This window comes from Equus quagga, chromosome 17 (genome assembly GCF_021613505.1).
Source record: "Equus quagga isolate Etosha38 chromosome 17, UCLA_HA_Equagga_1.0, whole genome shotgun sequence".
In the NCBI taxonomy this organism is placed as follows: Eukaryota; Metazoa; Chordata; class Mammalia; order Perissodactyla; family Equidae; genus Equus; species Equus quagga.
Genome location: NC_060283.1, coordinates 58,844,233 through 58,862,053, shown reverse-complemented (window position 1 = coordinate 58,862,053; position 17,821 = coordinate 58,844,233). Strand labels below are relative to the sequence as shown.

At 38.0% G+C, this 17,821-nt stretch overlaps 1 protein-coding gene across 30 annotated transcripts in view; it reads left to right on the top strand.

Moving 5' to 3' along the window:
• Positions 1-17,821, top strand: part of MAP2 (microtubule associated protein 2) — a 300,372-nt gene that overhangs the window by 135,275 nt on the left and 147,276 nt on the right. For all 30 annotated transcript variants that reach the window (XM_046643368.1, XM_046643363.1, XM_046643350.1 and 27 more), the window contains one exon: positions 14,685-14,752. The gene's annotated coding sequence lies outside the window, so the exon portion shown is untranslated. The remainder of the gene's footprint in view (positions 1-14,684; positions 14,753-17,821) is intronic.

The window sequence follows — 17,821 nt, the reverse complement described above, 5'->3', positions numbered from 1 at the left end:
GATCTTTCAAGTGCCTCACCCACCTCACCTGTCAGACTGGCTCCCTGGCTTATAAATGAAACCCTGTTTGCTTCCACAACTCTTGATCCTCCAGCTCTTTTCCCATCTTTTTACTTTTCCTTATGATTTGAGTGTTTTATCCCTCCTAAAACACACCCTCAGTTTTCATTTACCTCCTTCCTAGGCGATGCTCAAATAGCAGTAGTCAATCTTAGTGTTTCTCTGCTATTTTATCAACTTCACCCCCTCCCTATTTTTGTTAGTTTTTCCTTGTTGTAAAATAAGTTTCTCTTTCATTGCACTTGGCATTTTTTTTTAATTGCAGTAACATTGGATTATAACAATGTATAACTTTCAGGTGTACATTGTAATATGTTTTGAATTCTGTGTAGATTACATCATGTTCACCACCCAAAGTCTAATTATAGTCCATCACCACACATTTGTGCCCAATCACCCCTTTTGCCCTCCTCTCTCCCCGCCTCCCCTCTGATAACCACCAGTCCACTCTCTGTTGCTCTGTGCTTGTTTGTCATTGTTTTTGTCTTCTACTTATGAGTGAGATCATATGGTATTTGACTTTCTCCCTCTGACTTATTTGATTTAGCCTAATACCCTCAAGGTCCATCCATTGTTGTCACAAATGGCTGGATTTCCTCATTTCTTATGGCTGAGTAGTATTCCATTGTGTATATATACCACATCTTCTTTATCCATTCATCCCTTGATGGGCACCTAGGTTGCTTCCAAGTCTTGGCTATTGTAAATAAGACTGCGATGAGCACAGGGGTGCATGTATCTTTATGCATTTGTGTTTTCAAGTTCTGTAACTACCCAACAGTGGAATAGCTGGATCATATGGTAGATCTATTCTTAATTTTCTGAGGAAACTCCATACTGTTTTCCACAGTGGCTGCACCAGTTTGCACTCCCACCAGCAGTGTACGAGGGTTCCCATCTCTCCACATACTCTCCAACACTTGTTGTTTCCTGTCTTGTTAGTTATAGCCATTCTGACTGGAGTGAGGTGATACCTCATTGTAGTTTTGATTTCCATTTCCCTGATAGTTAATGATGTTGAACATGTTTTCATGTACCTCTTGGCCGTCTGTATATCTTCTTTGGAGAAATCTCTGTTCAGATCTTTTGCCCATTTTTTAATTGAGTTGTTGGTCTTTTGTTGTTGAGATGTATGAGTTCTTTGTATATTTTGGATATTGACTCCTTCTCCCAATTGTTAGGTTGTCTTTTCGTTTTGTTGATGGTTTCCTTTGCTGTGCAGAAGCTTTTTAGTTTGATGTATCCCATTGCGTATTTTTTCTGTTGTTTCCCTTGCCCGGTCAGACATGGTACTTGAAAATATGCTGCTAAGACTGATGTCAAAGAGCATACTGTCTATATTTTCTTCTAGAAGTTTGATGGTTTCAGGTCTTACATCCAAGTCTTTAATCCATTTTGAGTTGATTTTTGTGCATGGTGTAAGAAAATAGTCTACTTTCATTCTTTTGCGTGTGGCTGTCCAGTTTTCCCAACACCGTTTATTAAAGAGACTCTCCTTTCTCCATTGTATGTTCATGGCTCCCTTGTTGAAAATTAGCTGTCCATATATGTGTGGGTTTATTTCTGGGCTCTGTATTCTGTTAAATTGATCTGTGTGTCTGTTTTTGTGCCAGTAGCATGCTGTTTTAGTTACTATAGCTTTGTAGTATAGTTTGAAATCAGGGAGTGTGATACCTCCAGCTTTGTTCTTTTTCCTCAGGATTCCTTTGGCTATTCAGGGTCTTTTGTTGTTCCATATAAATTTTAGGATTCTTTGTTCTATTTCTGTGAAAAGTGTTGTTGGAATTTTGATAGGGATTGCATTGAATCTGTAGATTGCCTTAGGAACTATGGACATTTTAACTATGTTAATTCTTCCAATCCAAGAGCACGGAATATCTTTCCATTTCCTTGTGTTTCCTTCAATTTCTTTCTACAGTGTTTTATGGTTTTTGGCTTGCTGTTGGTTGGGGCCTGTCCCTCTGGCGGGCTGCCTGCCCTGGCTGAACTGGATTAAATCTGTGCTCTAGTAGGTATGGCAGACCCCTGGGCTATCTGGCCAGGGGAATAACTTCAATGGCATCTCCCAGGTTCTGTGTCAGCAGTCCTGTACTAGGTCTCAACAATGGCCACCACCAATGTCTCAGTCTCTGGAGAGGTCTCACCTCTCACTGAGATGCACCCAGAGCCTGCCAGGTGAGTCTCTTTTCACCAAAAGACTGTGCAGCTTTCTTTCTGGTGATTTTAGGTTGCTCTCTGAGATGAGTGAATTTGTGCATGGGCCCTTTGAGAGCCAGGTTTTTTCCAGTTTTGTCTGATAGCTTTTCTGGGGGTGTCCCCTTACAGATAGTAGGATACTTGTGCTGAGTCTAAGAGATGCTTATAGCAGTAACGTGCTCCTGGTAAGGTCCCCACTTCTCAAGGGAAGGCTGCATACCTTAGGGATGCTGCTGCCCAGCTGGCTGTGAAGCTTTGCCACTTGTGAAAGTGGCTTTCTTTCTCTCCAGAAGGAATTTCTTCCTCTTCTACCTCCATCAGGACTGTCCCTTGTTGTGGGGGTTCTTTTTATCCAGTTTTCAGCTTTCTCTCCAGGGTAATTTTTCCAAGAATAGTTGTAACCTGGTTGTGTTTGTGGGAGGAGGTGAGTTCAGAGTCTGCCTACGCCACCATCTTGACGAGATCTTCTGCACTTGGCTTTTAACGGAATGTCCTGACTGCCAGTTTCTCAAGCTTCCCTTTTGTGCATTCTTTGGGCATTTAACACAGGTCTCAATTCCCCTTCTCTCATCAGCCAATTGATCATGCATTTTATCAAGCAACTCCAAATTAAAATATGAATTCCTTGGTTCAGATCTTGGGTGTGGGCCTATGCGTGGCTTGTCAAGGCATGCTATGGCAGACATCCCACATATAAAATAGAGGAAGATGGGGACAGATGTTATCTCAGTGACAATCTGTCTCAGCAAAAGAGGAGGATTGGCAGTGGATGTTAGTTCAGGGCTAATCTTCCTAAAAAAATGAGTCTACCAGATATTATAGAAAGAAAATGGTGTAAAACATATGGAGTCTGCCCTCAACTAATGTGCAATCAGAGCCCTAGGTGGAGGAAAGTTTGTCTAATGGTTCCTTAAATATTCTTCTGTTTCCTTGCCCATGCTCCACCGACTTTGCAGTAAAAAGAAGGAAGAGTTGGAAAGGGGTAAGCAAAGCAAGGGAACAGGAGAGGAAATTGTAAAAACACAACAAGAATGTGACAATTAAAGAAAAAAGTTAGTGGTCTTAGAGAGGTGGACATTTTTCTCCCACAAAGATTTTCTTGGCCCAGATACTTACAATGGCTACTTTTGCAAAGAACGTATTTTCACAATCCATTTTAAATATGTCATAGTAAATGGACAATGTCTAGAAAAATGTTTGAGTTATTTTCTCCAGAACATTAAAAGCAAACACTTTTATTTCTTCAATTGTATGTTTGCTATTAGGAGCAAAAGGGAAAAAAAAGCCACAAAACTATGGAAAATGATAGTTTAACTTCAAACATTGTCATATAGAATCCTCCCCACATGTGCTCTTTCTAGCTAACTTGATGGTCCTGTTGCATGAGAGAGTATTCATATATAGATATTGATCATGTATAATATTTCCTTTTAATTTAAAAGCCAATATGTCTTTTATGTCGAGTCTTGGGTAGCTTAGAAATCTGATGATGGATGAAACATAAAAATGCCCCACTCTCCATTGTGGTCCCCCTTTCTGTTCTCACAAGGAATTTGATATCTACCATCTGCATTCATTGGTTCTAGTCATTAGGATGATTTAGGACGTTAGTGTACATTTAGATGTACCATTGAATGTATTCTAAATATTCACAGCGTGTGTAGTTGTGACAAACTTTTATTTAAACTATCTCTAAATAAATACCCCCATCACCAACTGATTTTCTCTCCTCATCTCTGCCGTACCCCTGGTACAAGGACCAGAGGAAGAGGAGTGATAGAGACTCAGAAACTCCGTATGAAATTCTTAGTGGCTGTCACTCTAGGGTCTACTCTCCTCTAAACAGCGGAGTCAGTAAGTATGAATTTCAGCTATTCACAAAATAAATTTGTTCCCTTAATAGACACATTTTGAGAAATCATTCCACATATGTCATTGCGTTTCTTACACCATCACTGAGGATGTTTTATGATTTGAACTGTAAATATTAAACTGAAAGAAAATGCTGCAGGAACTTGCAAAATGTAAACCTTTTCAGAATTATCTGGTAATGTTGAGGTTAAAGACTGACTCATTCAAACAGAATGGGGCCAGCTGACCTCTCCAGTACTGCTCGCTCTCCAGTCCTATGAAGTCGCTGCGTATTGAAGGAATGACAGAGATTTAGGATATTGAGATAACTTGATCTTCAAAGCTTGGAAAGCAGTCAACAAAATACCCCTGTTAGGATTTTTCAAGAAGAAATTGAGATTTTATATCTCATGTCATGCAATGTAGCATTTGATTATGTGCCATTATCCTGTCTTCCGTTAAACTGTAATGGTCCCACTTGTGGAGACATTGGAGAAAACGAAAGTTCATTTCTTGTTTCCAGGAAGATCAGCCAGAAATTCGTAACTCCTAACAAGGATTCTGCTTGACTGACTGTTAAATGAAAATTTTATGGAGTGAGAATTCCTCAACACTAATTCTCATCATTTTCTTTCCTGACTTGCCCATTTCTCCTGTAAATATGATTTCCCCAGCTGGTTAGATCTCCAGTAGTGAAAGAAAGCAATTTGTATCAACTTTTAGGTGATTGGAAAGATGAAGATAAACATGGAAGTTATAACTAAGGGTTCACAAACTGAAAAAATTGCTGGCAGAACTTTTGTAAAAATAAATAATAAACACATAGATAACTATTTTTAAAACTCTGAGGTAAAGGGAGAGATATACTTAAGATAGCTCTAAGTGTGCTAAGGATTAAAAGCCTAAAACTTGCCTATTTAAATAGCTCAGCAAGACACAAACTAGATGAAATACTCACACCACGCGTTTTGTCTAGCGATTTCTGAAACTGAAATGTTCTCGACTATTTAAGCTCAGAATTCAGATTTTTTAGGAGGTAATTCATGCTTTTTATGTGAGTGTTAGTGTTATACTTTCAATTATTCATGCATACATGCATGCGTGAGTTCAATGAATATTGATTGTATACCAGTTATAGACCAGGCCCAGTTCTAGGTACCTGGGATATGTTAGTGAACAAAGCAGGCAAAGAGCTTTGCCTTCATGGAGCTTACAAGTGAATGAGGAGAAACAGGCAATAGGGAATAAACAGAATAAAAAAGTAAATTATATAAGAAAATGATAAATATTATGCAAAATAGGATACAGGAGATTGGGAATGGGAATTGCAGGTTGCAGTATTACTTAGGATGGTCAGGCTATGCCTCACTGAGAAGATGCTATCTGAGGGAGGATCTGATGGAGAGAATGGAGTTATTTGGAAGAAAAGTGTCCCACACCCAGAATTTAACTGTAAGTAAATTTACATTAATTTAAATGACCTGCGTTACATAATATGACATTGGTAAAGTGTTTTCTGATTTACCTTTAAGATTCGCCGTGGTAGGGGCCAACTGGTGACACAGTGGTTAAGTTTGCACACTCCGCTTTGGTGGACCAGGGTTCGCAGATTCAGATCCTGGGCGTGGACCTAGCACCATTCTTCAAGCCATGCTGTGGCAGCATCCCACATAAAATAGAGGAAGATGGGCACAGATGTTAGCTCACGGCCAGTGTTCCTCACAAAAAGAAAGATTCACCATGGTATTTATTTCTAACTTGATATAATAAAATGACTATAGTGATTGACCACGTAAAGCACGGTATTTTACTATTATACTCTATAGTTCTAAGACTTGATTTTGATTTTCAACAAGATGTTTAAAAACATGCATAATAAACCCAAATTGTCAAACAGTGAAGTTCTTTAAAAACAATGAGCATATATCTCATGCGTTTGACTCTATATTCTCTGCCAAAAATAGACCAGATAAATAGTAATAAAATTAATAGTGTCTTCCTCAACTACAGGAGTACTTGTGTTCACACATAGACATCATTTAAATATGAACTGATGGACTCTGAAATGATTCTGAAAGTAAAAATTCTTATATCTAATCTATCCCTTATGTACACCTAGAATAATACATAGTCTATCTTGAAGTACCTGTAGTAGAAAAAAGGAAAATTCTTAATTGTTTGTTTTATTTCTCTCTTCCTTTTCTGATAGCTTAGAAAGGTTGGACTGAATTACAGACTACCTCAGAAGTCCAGGGACTGAGTTTCTGCCCCACCACTTACCAGCTGGGTGTCCTTGGCATATAATTAGCCCTAACTGGACCTATTTCCTCCAATGTAAGATGGAGGTTCACAGCTCTTGGAGTTATTGAATAAAATATTGTGTTCAAAGAGGTTGGCACATTATAACTACTTAATCACTTATATTAGAATCATGTCTTATGCCTTTTTAATTGGTCAATGTTAGAATAAATAACAATGTAAACAACTGAAGACCAGCCCAAGGCCATGTATATTATCAGACATTATAGTATCATGGTGATTTTTTTGGTTTCATGGTGATTCTGAGAAAGGAAAGAGCTTGGTGGCACTGTGTGCTGGGGGAGTTCTGGGAGCCATTATGAAAGAGGGCAGAACTTTAAGTGGACCGGAAAGGAAGTGTAAGATTTGGGTTGGAAGAAAAGAAGTAGATGCTTTCTGAAGTAAACTGGTGATTATGTTGGGCCGCAAAGGACAAGGGAGTAGTGTGAAAGAGACAGTATTGAAAGCACCTTAACTGTCTGTTCTTTTGTCATAATAGTGTGATTCAGTGCATGTTGCTACAGACAAGTACTTTCACTTGATATATTCCTAAGATACACATTTTACTACACAGATTTTTACATCATGGTTTTTTACCTTACAGATGCCTGTTTATTAAAAGCCTATGTAAAATGTCCCCTCCCTTCTGAGGAAGACAGCCCCTTCCAAGTTATTTATTTAACACACACATAATCGTCTTAGGCCTTCACTCATGCAGCCATGGTTACATGGCACGTGTGCAAAATGTCTGTTCATACTGGAACCATCTATAATGTTCATCTATAGATCTGAAAATTTGTTGTAAATGAAGAGTTTCTGAACCAATGGCATCATAATATCTATTATTGTTATCATCATTATTATTACTGAGGTGTAAAATACCTTAGTAAAGTATATTAATTGTACATGGCCTCCACTCCGTGTCATTGCCACCCACATCAAGAAGGCATTGTGCTTCCTCCCAGTCAACATTCCACTCCATCTTAATCCCCATACGAGTAAACGTTATTCTGACTTCCGTCTCTGAATATTAGTCTTGTCTGTTCTTGAAGTTCATATAAAGGGAATAAAACAGGATATACTCTTTGTGTCTGCTTGTTTTACTCATCATTATGCCTGTGAGATTCATCTATGTCGTTTCATGTAACAATAATTCTTTTTTTTCTGTGTAGTAACCCGTTACATGAATACACCACAACACATTCTACTATTAATGGGCATTTGAGTGCTTTTCAGTTTTATGCTATTATGAATAAAGCTCCTGAGATCATTTTTGCAAATGTTTTTAGGTGGATCTATGTAGTCAATTCTCTTGGGTATATACCTAGAAATGGAATTAGCAGGTCATAAGGTAGACATACATTTAACTTTACTGGATATTAGCAAGCAGTTTTCTGAAGTCATCAAACTAATTTACACTCTCACCAGCAATGTATGAGAGTTTTCCTTTCTACCATTATAGGTTTTTTTTCAACATCTGGAGAGTTTTTTATCTTTTTAACCCCACCATAGTTCTCCAGATGTAATGAGATTATGACTTGATGAATTGAACTAGCAATTTTTTGTCATAATTGCAGTTCATATGACACTGTTTTTAAAAAGAAGTTTTAAAAGGAGCTGGCCTGGTGGCACAGCAGTTAAGTTCACACGTTCCGCTTTGGCAGCCCGGGGTTTGCTGGTTCAAATCCTGGGTGTAGACCTACACACTGCTTATCAAGCCATGCTGTGGCAGCATCCCACATATAAAGGAGAGGAAGATGGGCACGGATGTTAGCTCAGGGCCAGTCTTCCTCAGCAAAAAGAGGAGGATTGGTGGCAGATGTTAGCTCAGGGCTAATCTTCCTCAAAAAAAGAAAAAAAGGAAGTTTTAAGAAAGAAGTTTGGTTCAGTTTACTTTGGTGAAAATATGTGAACAGAATAGGACTTCGAGTTCTCTTATTTCCTAAGCCTAGATGGTAATGGCACACAAAACCTAAATATGGCCTTTGAGCTAGCTAGCTCCCTAAATTGCAGTCAAGCTTTATTTTGAGTGCCAACAATAAAGAATAAACTTCTCTCTTTCTCTCTCTCAGTCTTTCTCCATTTACATCATCTTTTTGGCTTCACCTGGGTGAGTGAAATAAAAACACTAATGGAAAAAAGAAAAGCAAGAGTGTATTATTTTTAAAACTACCTGTGCAAAATTTCCAGTGAAATTTGAATATTTCTGAGGTTCTAAATTGTGCATAATCCAAAAATAATTTGAAATGTATTTTGTCCTTACACTTGGATAAGACTATAACTGATTTTTAGAGGAAATCAGCACACTGAGATGTAAAATGAAATTGTGAAGCCAAACTCTGATCATGATGACTCGGCAGGATTCTGCATGATGCAAGAGCGACTGGAAAGTGGTCCCCTTGTCCTGCCTTCCTCCTCACCTGACTTGCTTATACTATATTCATCCTTCCACTGCAGGCCGAGCCTATCAGAATCACAGTGATGATGTCAGAGGTGACCCATATGTCAGCATGCTCTTTGCTTCTTTAGAAACATTATTTCTGATTCGTTCTTCATCGAAGCTCCGTGGAGATACTGGATATTTTGGTTTAAAATATTTCCTACGGAGTTGTATGTATAAGAGCTATTTAAAATAAATATAAAGTAAGGCGAATAATTATAGGACTTGTAGCCTGGACGCTATCAATCTATTTTCAAACTTTAAATAAGTAAAAAATCCAGCTCAGTAGCATAGAATACCTAGTAAAAGTAAATGAGAGATAAAGTGCACAATAAGCTAATGAATGTAGTCTATCCTCATGAATCATAACAAGAAGAATTTGGGCAGGAGTCAAGTGATTCAAGGATTTTATTTTTGGGGGGAAATTTTTGTCTTTCAGTAATAAATTTGTCCATTATCTGCTCTTAAATCCTTTACGTGAATTTCTCAACGTATTCATTATTTTTTATAAAAGATAGTTCAGCTTCGTTGAGGGTATGTAGTTAATTGTCGTAGTTTGATGTGAAAAACAAAAGCAAACCATGTGAGTAATTTACATAAATGTATCCTTTTGGTGCTTGGTGATGGTCTTTCAACTCCTGACCAGTTGTTATTCATCCCATTAATTAGGGATCCTCTAGAGCATGTGTCTTTCAGTGATGATATTATGTTGACTCCGTTTCCCGTGCAAATTTTTTAAAAAATGAGATCTAGAGAACTCCTATTGAATTTGTCAAGGAATTCAAGAAACATTTCTAGAAAATTTTCAGATCCTCAAATGCATCATACAGCCTCATGGCCTTAAAAAAAATCAAGAGCTTTTGGAGCCATGCTTCTAATAATTTTTAATATTCAGAAGGTGCCACAGATCGAATTTGAAACTTGTCATGTTTTAATTAGTGGCCATGAAGATTCCCTGCCTGGAGCCTGGGGCCTTGTGTACAACTCGCTCTACTCGATTCTCCATCCTTTTATAGCTTCTCCAGGTATTAGTTTGAACCATATGAAATTGCCATTTTGTAGGTAAAAAATAATAGAATTTCAACATTTCTTATAATTCATATAATTCAGACAAATATTCTAATTATGACACTTCTCTTTTTTGTCTGTTTGACCATAGTATACTTTGTGTGGACCACATTTGTTGGAAGAAGAGATGGTATCTGTGGTAAATAGGGCAAGACAGTGTTCAGTGAATTTGGATGTCATAATAATTTGTAAAAAACTCAGATATTTTTGGTACCTGTTATATTTAGAATAACTCAAATTCAAGAGTACTAGGTAAAAGTGTAATTATTTCTATTATTAATTTTTAAAAGTAAAAATTGTAGTAATTATAGCCAATTTTTAAAAAGCCATTTCAAAGCAATTTTGGTCACAAAGCATTATTGATTTATTGTTATAATTTTATTCAAGTAATCTGAAGATTAAAATTTTGTGTATTTTACCACCAATAGAAGTATGATTTATCAAGCAAACTCTTTCTCAGTATTTAAGAGCTGATAGCCCCATCCTAGGTACTTTGCAGAATTCAAAGAAAGTAGGAGACAAGCCCCTATTTTAAATAAATGCATATCCTTTAATGGAAAGTATAAAAACTATTCATTCCATGGGAAAGGTGACTTATACTACAAATAAAAGACAGTATTCATAAGGAAGACTGACTATAGAATAAGGAAATACATATAGACTTTTCTTGTGCTTAAACACTCCAATTCATCCACTAATGTGATTTCACATTCTCTCATACAAAGAATATTTTTGAGCACCTGTAGGTTCCAAGCACTGTTCCAGGTGCTTTGGATACACCAGTGGCCCAGCATGTGAAGACGACTTCCCTCATGAAGCTAGCAGACTGAGGCCCATAGTCAATGGTAAACGTAATCAATAAAATTTATGGTATGATGGAAAGTGATAAGTGCTGTAGAAAGAAGGAAAAATGGAGCCGGGGATGAGGGAGGGGCAAGGTCGCAGTTTTCATTATGGTCGTCAGGAAAGCCCTGGTTGGAAGATGGTATATGACCAAAGGTCAGGGAGGTGAGGAAGACATGCCTCCATCCTTTAGTCCTAAAGAGATTAAAGAGTGATCTACAAATGCACAGACTGATAGAGTTAGGGGATGAAATCGAGGGTCTGCCGGAGGAGCCACATGGGCGAGCTGCCTGAATTTGGGGATGGAACTGAATTGGATTCTTGAGGATCGGGATCTGAGATGAAGCAGGAGTGACAGGGGCAGAGACTTGGTGCGTCATCACAGTGAGAAAACGAGCAAGGTTTCTGTTGACTTCTCGGTTGTCTCCACTGTAACTGAAGCCCCTTGAGGAGGAAATGTTGTTTCCTCTTTTCCTCATTCCTAGAATCTATCACGTGTCTGGAATACATGGTGTGTGTCAGCAAGAGTGGCTTAATGAACTGATGAATGGTGCTAAGCCAAGGTCTAGAGTATTGGAAACGAGAGAAGGGCAAGGAAAGCACTCTAGCTTAGGCTCATTAGCATAAATATAAAAAGTGTAAAAATTGTGAAAGTCTCTCAATTATCTGTCATGTTGTTCTTAGAATACAATGTAATTAAAAGTAAGAATTATATTTTACATATAGTGCTTATTCTGCAATGGACATGTTAAAGTGGCAGGTCCTTCCGCTAACAAATGGACAAAAAAGAAAAAGAGTATACCAACCCATTCTCATTGACTGAACTAGATATCCTCAGATAGTAAACAACACCCAAAAAGTATGAAATATTTTTGGAAGCTGTGCCATTTTCCAGACTGACCAGGAAGGAGCATTATGTGTGCTTTATGAGAGCCTGATAAGATATGATTCATGTTTCAAGAAATGGCAGTCTTGTGCATCATTTTTTTGTGCTCAGAAGTGAACAACAATGTATTAAAATAAAACATTTGCTTGAAAAATAACCTTAGTGTCCAAAATCACTGAAGAAAAATAGACATTTAACAGAGAGATCATATTTGAAGGGACATTTGTGAAGAAGAATCCTTGCCAGGATGTAGGGTTCACTGAAACCTAAAGTTTCTTGTAATTATTACCTAGGATAATCATATTATTTTTAAATGTGATTTATTTATTTTATGGCTGACACACTGGGGGCAGAGGACTGCCGTGGTGGCAGTAGCTGTATTTTAGCCATCAGAAAAGGCATTATGACCCAACCTATAGATGAGCTGACCTAAAAGCAATGAGTCATAAGAACTGAATATTGAAAGAACATTTTAGAAAGGAAATCAAAACAGTAAAACATCAAGGTCAAAATCCTAGTCACAGTTTTTACTGAGTAGCTCTGGAAGATTTTAACGGATATTGAGCCTCCTGGTGGTTGTTTTTGAGTGAATGATCTTTTTTTAATGTTTTAAAATGTTTTGAATTTTACCTGGGCTCCCAATTTTCTGGCTTCATTATTTTGGGTAACCACAGGAAGGTTCACATTGTCTCTGACTAGGAGGACCCTGGGGAGGCCAACTCAATTTGATTGCCCAATTTCATGCCTGCACAAAGAATGATGCCAGGGGTGATAGAGTGCCTAGTGTGTGAGGATTAAGCTCAGGCTCGACAAGGTGGGTTCACAAAAGGGCATTCATGCTTGATTCATCTGGTTTCCAGGCTGGAAGTGAAAGGAAATCAGTGACATAATGACCCCATATTCTTCAGCCCTCCAATACAATACAGCACAGATCTTAAGCAAAGCCAGTCCTCAGAATGATTCCAACCCGTTTTAATGAGGAAGATCGCTGCTTTAGCAAATAAAAGAAGGCTTACAAAGTCAAAGACAAAGGAGGTTTCTGGAATCTGTTTTGCCTGCAAACAGAATGGGAAAGAGCACGGAAAGAAAGTGACTTGGTGAGAGAAGAAAAACAGGGACCTGTGCCAGGAGACTGGGATGGTGTCTCTGCTGCATCGCCAGGCAGCTTTGTGACCTTCATCAGACTCCATGGGCCTCAGCTTTTCACCTTGGAAACAAAGGAGCTGGACAAGGCTGAGTGGTGGCCATGAATCCAGGAGATGGATAGAAGCAAGGAGTAGCAGTCTCCATCTCATATAAAAGAACCATAATTTGAATATTTATGAAAGCAAAATTAGCTGGTGATCAAAAAGTGGAGAAGAAAGATGGCTAATGGAAAATACAGATTCATCCTAATGCATTCAAAACATAAGATAAAACTGCTAGAGACAATTCTTTCCAGAAGGGAGAGAATGAAGCATCTCATTCTGTCTCTAAATTTCCTCCACTGTAGTCTCCTTCTCTCTTCTCTATCATCGCCTTATTTTTCTCTGTACTTTCTCTTTCTGGTAACTATGGTGATGCTCCCTGCCAGCAAGCTTCTTCACAGCTGGCCCTTTTGGTCCACATCGAATTTTGCTCCATTCACAGATGCAGATAGCTAACAATACTGTAAAAATTAGTTTATTTATTAACATTTTTCCCCTTGCCTTTTGTCCAGGAAATAAATGCGAGGAATTATTCTACATTTAACCTCCCTACATAAGGGGCACTGCAAAACAGGGTTATTCAACTGTTAATTTCAGTTGCTAACATAAAGGGGATACTGATTATGCCAGAGATTCCGTTCCCTGCCTGGCCCTCAGGGACTGTAGAGTCCCAGGACTCAAGCTGGTTGCTGTCTCCTTTTGCTTTTGTATGTAGAGGGAATAAAGTAGATTGCCCACAGAAATCACACATCAGCCCTCGTTTCCTAAGCTGCTTTGTTTTTTGCTGTGTTCTTCCTTGTAAGGAGAACGTTGCCAAGTGCGTAATTATCACAGTTACGAGGAGACTGAATTTTCCATAAGAAAATCTACATAAATATATGCATTTTTCGAATGAGCACAGTTATTTATTTTGAAATATAAATAAGCAATGTGGTATACTCAGTTTTAAAAATATTGTAATTATCTGCCAATGACAAAACATCAAAGAATCTCTGATGTCATTAATGCAGATAATAAAAATTCCCGTAAATTATCATTTAGTCATGTCCAGTTTGTGTAGCCTAACTTATTTGTAATCCTATATGCCGGAAAACTCTCTCTCTCTTTAATCACGGAATGTGTGTGTGTTTGTGTGTGTCTGGCATTAACACAAAGGAGACCAGATGATGACATTCATAGGCTTACAGACTGGCTCCTGGGGACACACTTGGATGGAGGCAATTAAAATGCCTGTCAGGCGTTTGATACCAGCAGCCCCCATGGCAAACCGCTAAATCATAAGTCGGGGCTGCATCTTTTTGTCAGTGAATGATGGCGGAGCTGGGTGGCTTGTCATCATTCTCGAAAATTCTGAGGCCGGCGAGCTCTCTCTCCCTCTCCCACTCGCCTTATTTTGCTTTTCGCCACTGCGGGGACTTTTTCTAATTTGCAGCTTCCTTTTCTCCGACACACACAGACAGGAGCTGGTGGCTTGCAGACTGCGTCTGTCTGGAGCTAGAGAGCAGAGCCAGCCCGCGGAGATAATGCTCCCGGAGAAGGACTCTGCAGCAATTCTCAAAGGCTAGGCTTGGGCGGTATCGCTGCATATGCGCTGGTAATGGTTTGGGGTTTTTTAAATTTTATTTTGTTTTATTTTGGATTCAAAGGATCTGCTTTATGTTATCTCAGAGTAAAATGCTTTAACATTACTGCACTTCCAAAAAATTCAAGTACTGCATTTTTGGTACCACGGATCTCAAGACATAGATTTATTATCTGGATATAAAGAATGTGTTTGCTTACTCGTGAGTTACAATTTTCAATATTTTTTTAACGAATCTATGTATGTATTTTCTCCTTTGTTTTGTTTTGGTAGATTCTTCAGCTTGTTGTCTCTAACCGAAGAAACATTGACTGGGAACTACTCATTCAGAAAATTAAAAGGTACCACATGTTTTGTTTGGATGTTTAAGTGGGAGAAAATCATGGAAGATTTGGAATGTTTTTAGTTAAATTAATCTCTCAATGGTTGGTCTTTATCCCTGAGCCTGCGTCGATCATTGTCTGTAGCGTGTGTGATTTCCTATGTAGAGAATGCCCTTATCAAGGCTGTTTGAATTATAAGATGTCTGAAGAATTATCTTTTGCCTGTGTTGCAAGTTGTTAACAAATATAAAGATGTATGCCTTATTTTCGAATTTTTATCATTGTAAAGCTAAAAAACATGTCCAAAGTTCTTTATCTTAATGAAAATTCAATAATCTGAGTTTAAGAGAAATATACTAAGTCATGATTTTATCTGAGTAACTCTTGCTAATAAGTGGTTTTTAAAAAATGGCTAAATGAAATGGTTCACCCCTCGCAGGTGGAATGGGCGCTGGAGACGAAAGCCCAGGAATGACTCAGTATTGTTGGGTTTTGCGAGTAAAATAATGGAACTTCTTCACTGACGCTTTGGTGTTTAGCATGGGGTACATTTAAAGGCCGAGGTTGTTAGTTATTATGAGAACTGATTTTACGTATGCTTTATTCGGCATTGACAGCATAACAAAAGTAATCCTTCGTCTTGCCATGTAGCAGTTGAATCCATCCCTGGGCCTGACGCCTCACACGAGAAATATTAATTTTCAAATTCAGCATCAGGATGTATATTGATTGGATATGGCAATTACGGATGTTACCTTTTCTTTATTTCTTTAAGATAATCTTTGACTTTAACATATACTCATGACAATAAAACCTATTTTGTAATTTGCCTTTAAAAAAATGGATGACGTTTTCTGCCTTCCTGAGAAGAAGATCAATAACATCTTTTAAATCTTTCCTTGGCATACATATAGTATTTCCCCTCAAGACTATTGGTCCAAAATATTTAATGCAGTAAGGTTAGTTTTCTAAAATGTACCTTAAAAATGGCTAATGTTCACCTCCTGAGCCTGAAATCCCTGAAGTGTGTGAGTGTGAATATTTGTAGCAGTTGAGGGAGACGAATGCATTGTCCTTGTTTAATTTTCTCTGCGATGTCTAATTACGAGAACCTGAATTTATTCCTTCCACGGCCCCTATTAAGAGCCTTGCTGCTGTGGCAGTCATTGTGGGGGAGGGGGAGGGCACCTGCGGCTGGCACCGCCCTGCCAGAGTGCGGGCAGCAGCACATAAGATTGTAGCGCCGGAGGATGAATTGGTGAAAACACATCACAAAGGTATTTTCATGTGTTCTAAAAAAGGAAATTGCATTATTTCAGATATTGAACAAAATCTAATAGACCAGTCTCAGAGATACATAGAATATATTGCATTTTTTCCTCAGAAATCACTCAGTGGAATCATGTATGAAATCCCCAAACAGGACTTAGTATTCCTCCTGGATATGGTAAAACCCTTGGGACCATACTCTCTTTTTAGGTTTCACTCACAGTAAGTGAAAACATTTCATGCTTGGCCAAAACCAAAGAAACGAAAAAACCCCCATCTATTTGGTATTTTTCCATCTAACTAAATCCATGTAGTATATATTTCATGTGAGACTCTGTTTCCTAATCTTCTGACTCATTTAGCAAATCATTACTATATTAATTTTGAACTTCGTGGTATTTACATGAATTGGAAAAGGATGAAGTTATTATTTAACCACTAAAAAAAAATCTTCAATATATTGTCAATAGGAACTCGTCAGCTCTGTTGCGATTTATCTGAGTATTGGAGAAGTGGCATGTTACCTTACCAAGAGCCTCTTCATGCCTAAATTTTCTAGGACCATTTTAAAATTCATCCAGGGGTATGTTGACAGATTTTGTCTAACAAACCAGAGTTTATCCAAATAGTCTGTTATGTCGTCAAATCGGAAGAGAATTTGATTATTGGACTCACAGTCAGGCATCTGTATCGCGGTTTTTCTAATCAATATTGTCTTGGCATTAGTTAATTCCTTTACTGATTTTTTCACTCATATCTTTAGCACCAGAATAGTCCCTGGGCCACAGTTGGAGTTCAATAAATATTTATTTAATTATTTGATGGGTAAATGAATTCATCTGCATTTTCCCCCATTACGTTTTTGTTCTTGTTTTTCATGAGATTGCTCGCTGTAAAACAGGAATTTGGGACATTTCTTTTTTTTTTAGTTACCAGAAATACATTGTATATCTCTAATTAATGATAATTAATTAGATAATTAATATTGGGTAGAATAGCCGGCAAGCCATGTGTAGAAATTTCTCCAGGCTATATGGAAAAGGGATTTTTCTGGTTTTAGGTTAAGCTGGAAATAATTTCTGAAATGCCCACTTTCACTTTCACCAGCCAGGGGACAGATGCCAAACTGCAGCATGGGTTTTCCTTTCTGGATCTTCCTACGTGCTGCTCCCCAGCCTGGCGCGGCTGTCGCTCTTCACGCCTCAGCCAGGATGCTGCTGCAGCAGAGGGGGGGAGGCCTCCTCTCGATGTGATGCTAGAGATGATGTCATAGTCTTCTTAAATGCTTTCCTGCTCATTATGGACTGCTAAGTATGACATCATTTTATATATTCATATTTAAGGAATCTGTAAAGAAACTTCTAGAAGCTTAATAGCTTCAGAGAATGCTATTCTTTCTTGTTGTCATTTATTTTTATTAAGAATATTATAATGTTTTGTTATTAACTATGTGCCAGATAACATCCTAAGCCCCTGACATATGTTATCTCCTTTTCACTCTCCCTGCAATCCTGGGAGGTGGGTCTGTCTCCATTTTACAGATGAATGAACTGAGATTCCCAAACGGGCAATAACATAAGTCTGGCCACAGTCTTTCATATTAACTACGACGTACTGCATTTCTTTAGTAGATTTTTTTTGACTCATAGTCATCGTTTTAATGTTTCATTTAGGCACATGATACATATGTTAATGCAATAAGATATCCTCTAGATTCTGGTTTTTATATACGTAATGTAGAAGTGAAAGTCTCTTCAAATACTTAACTCTATATTCAAGCTGTGGTATATTTTATATTTTTAATATATATTTTATATT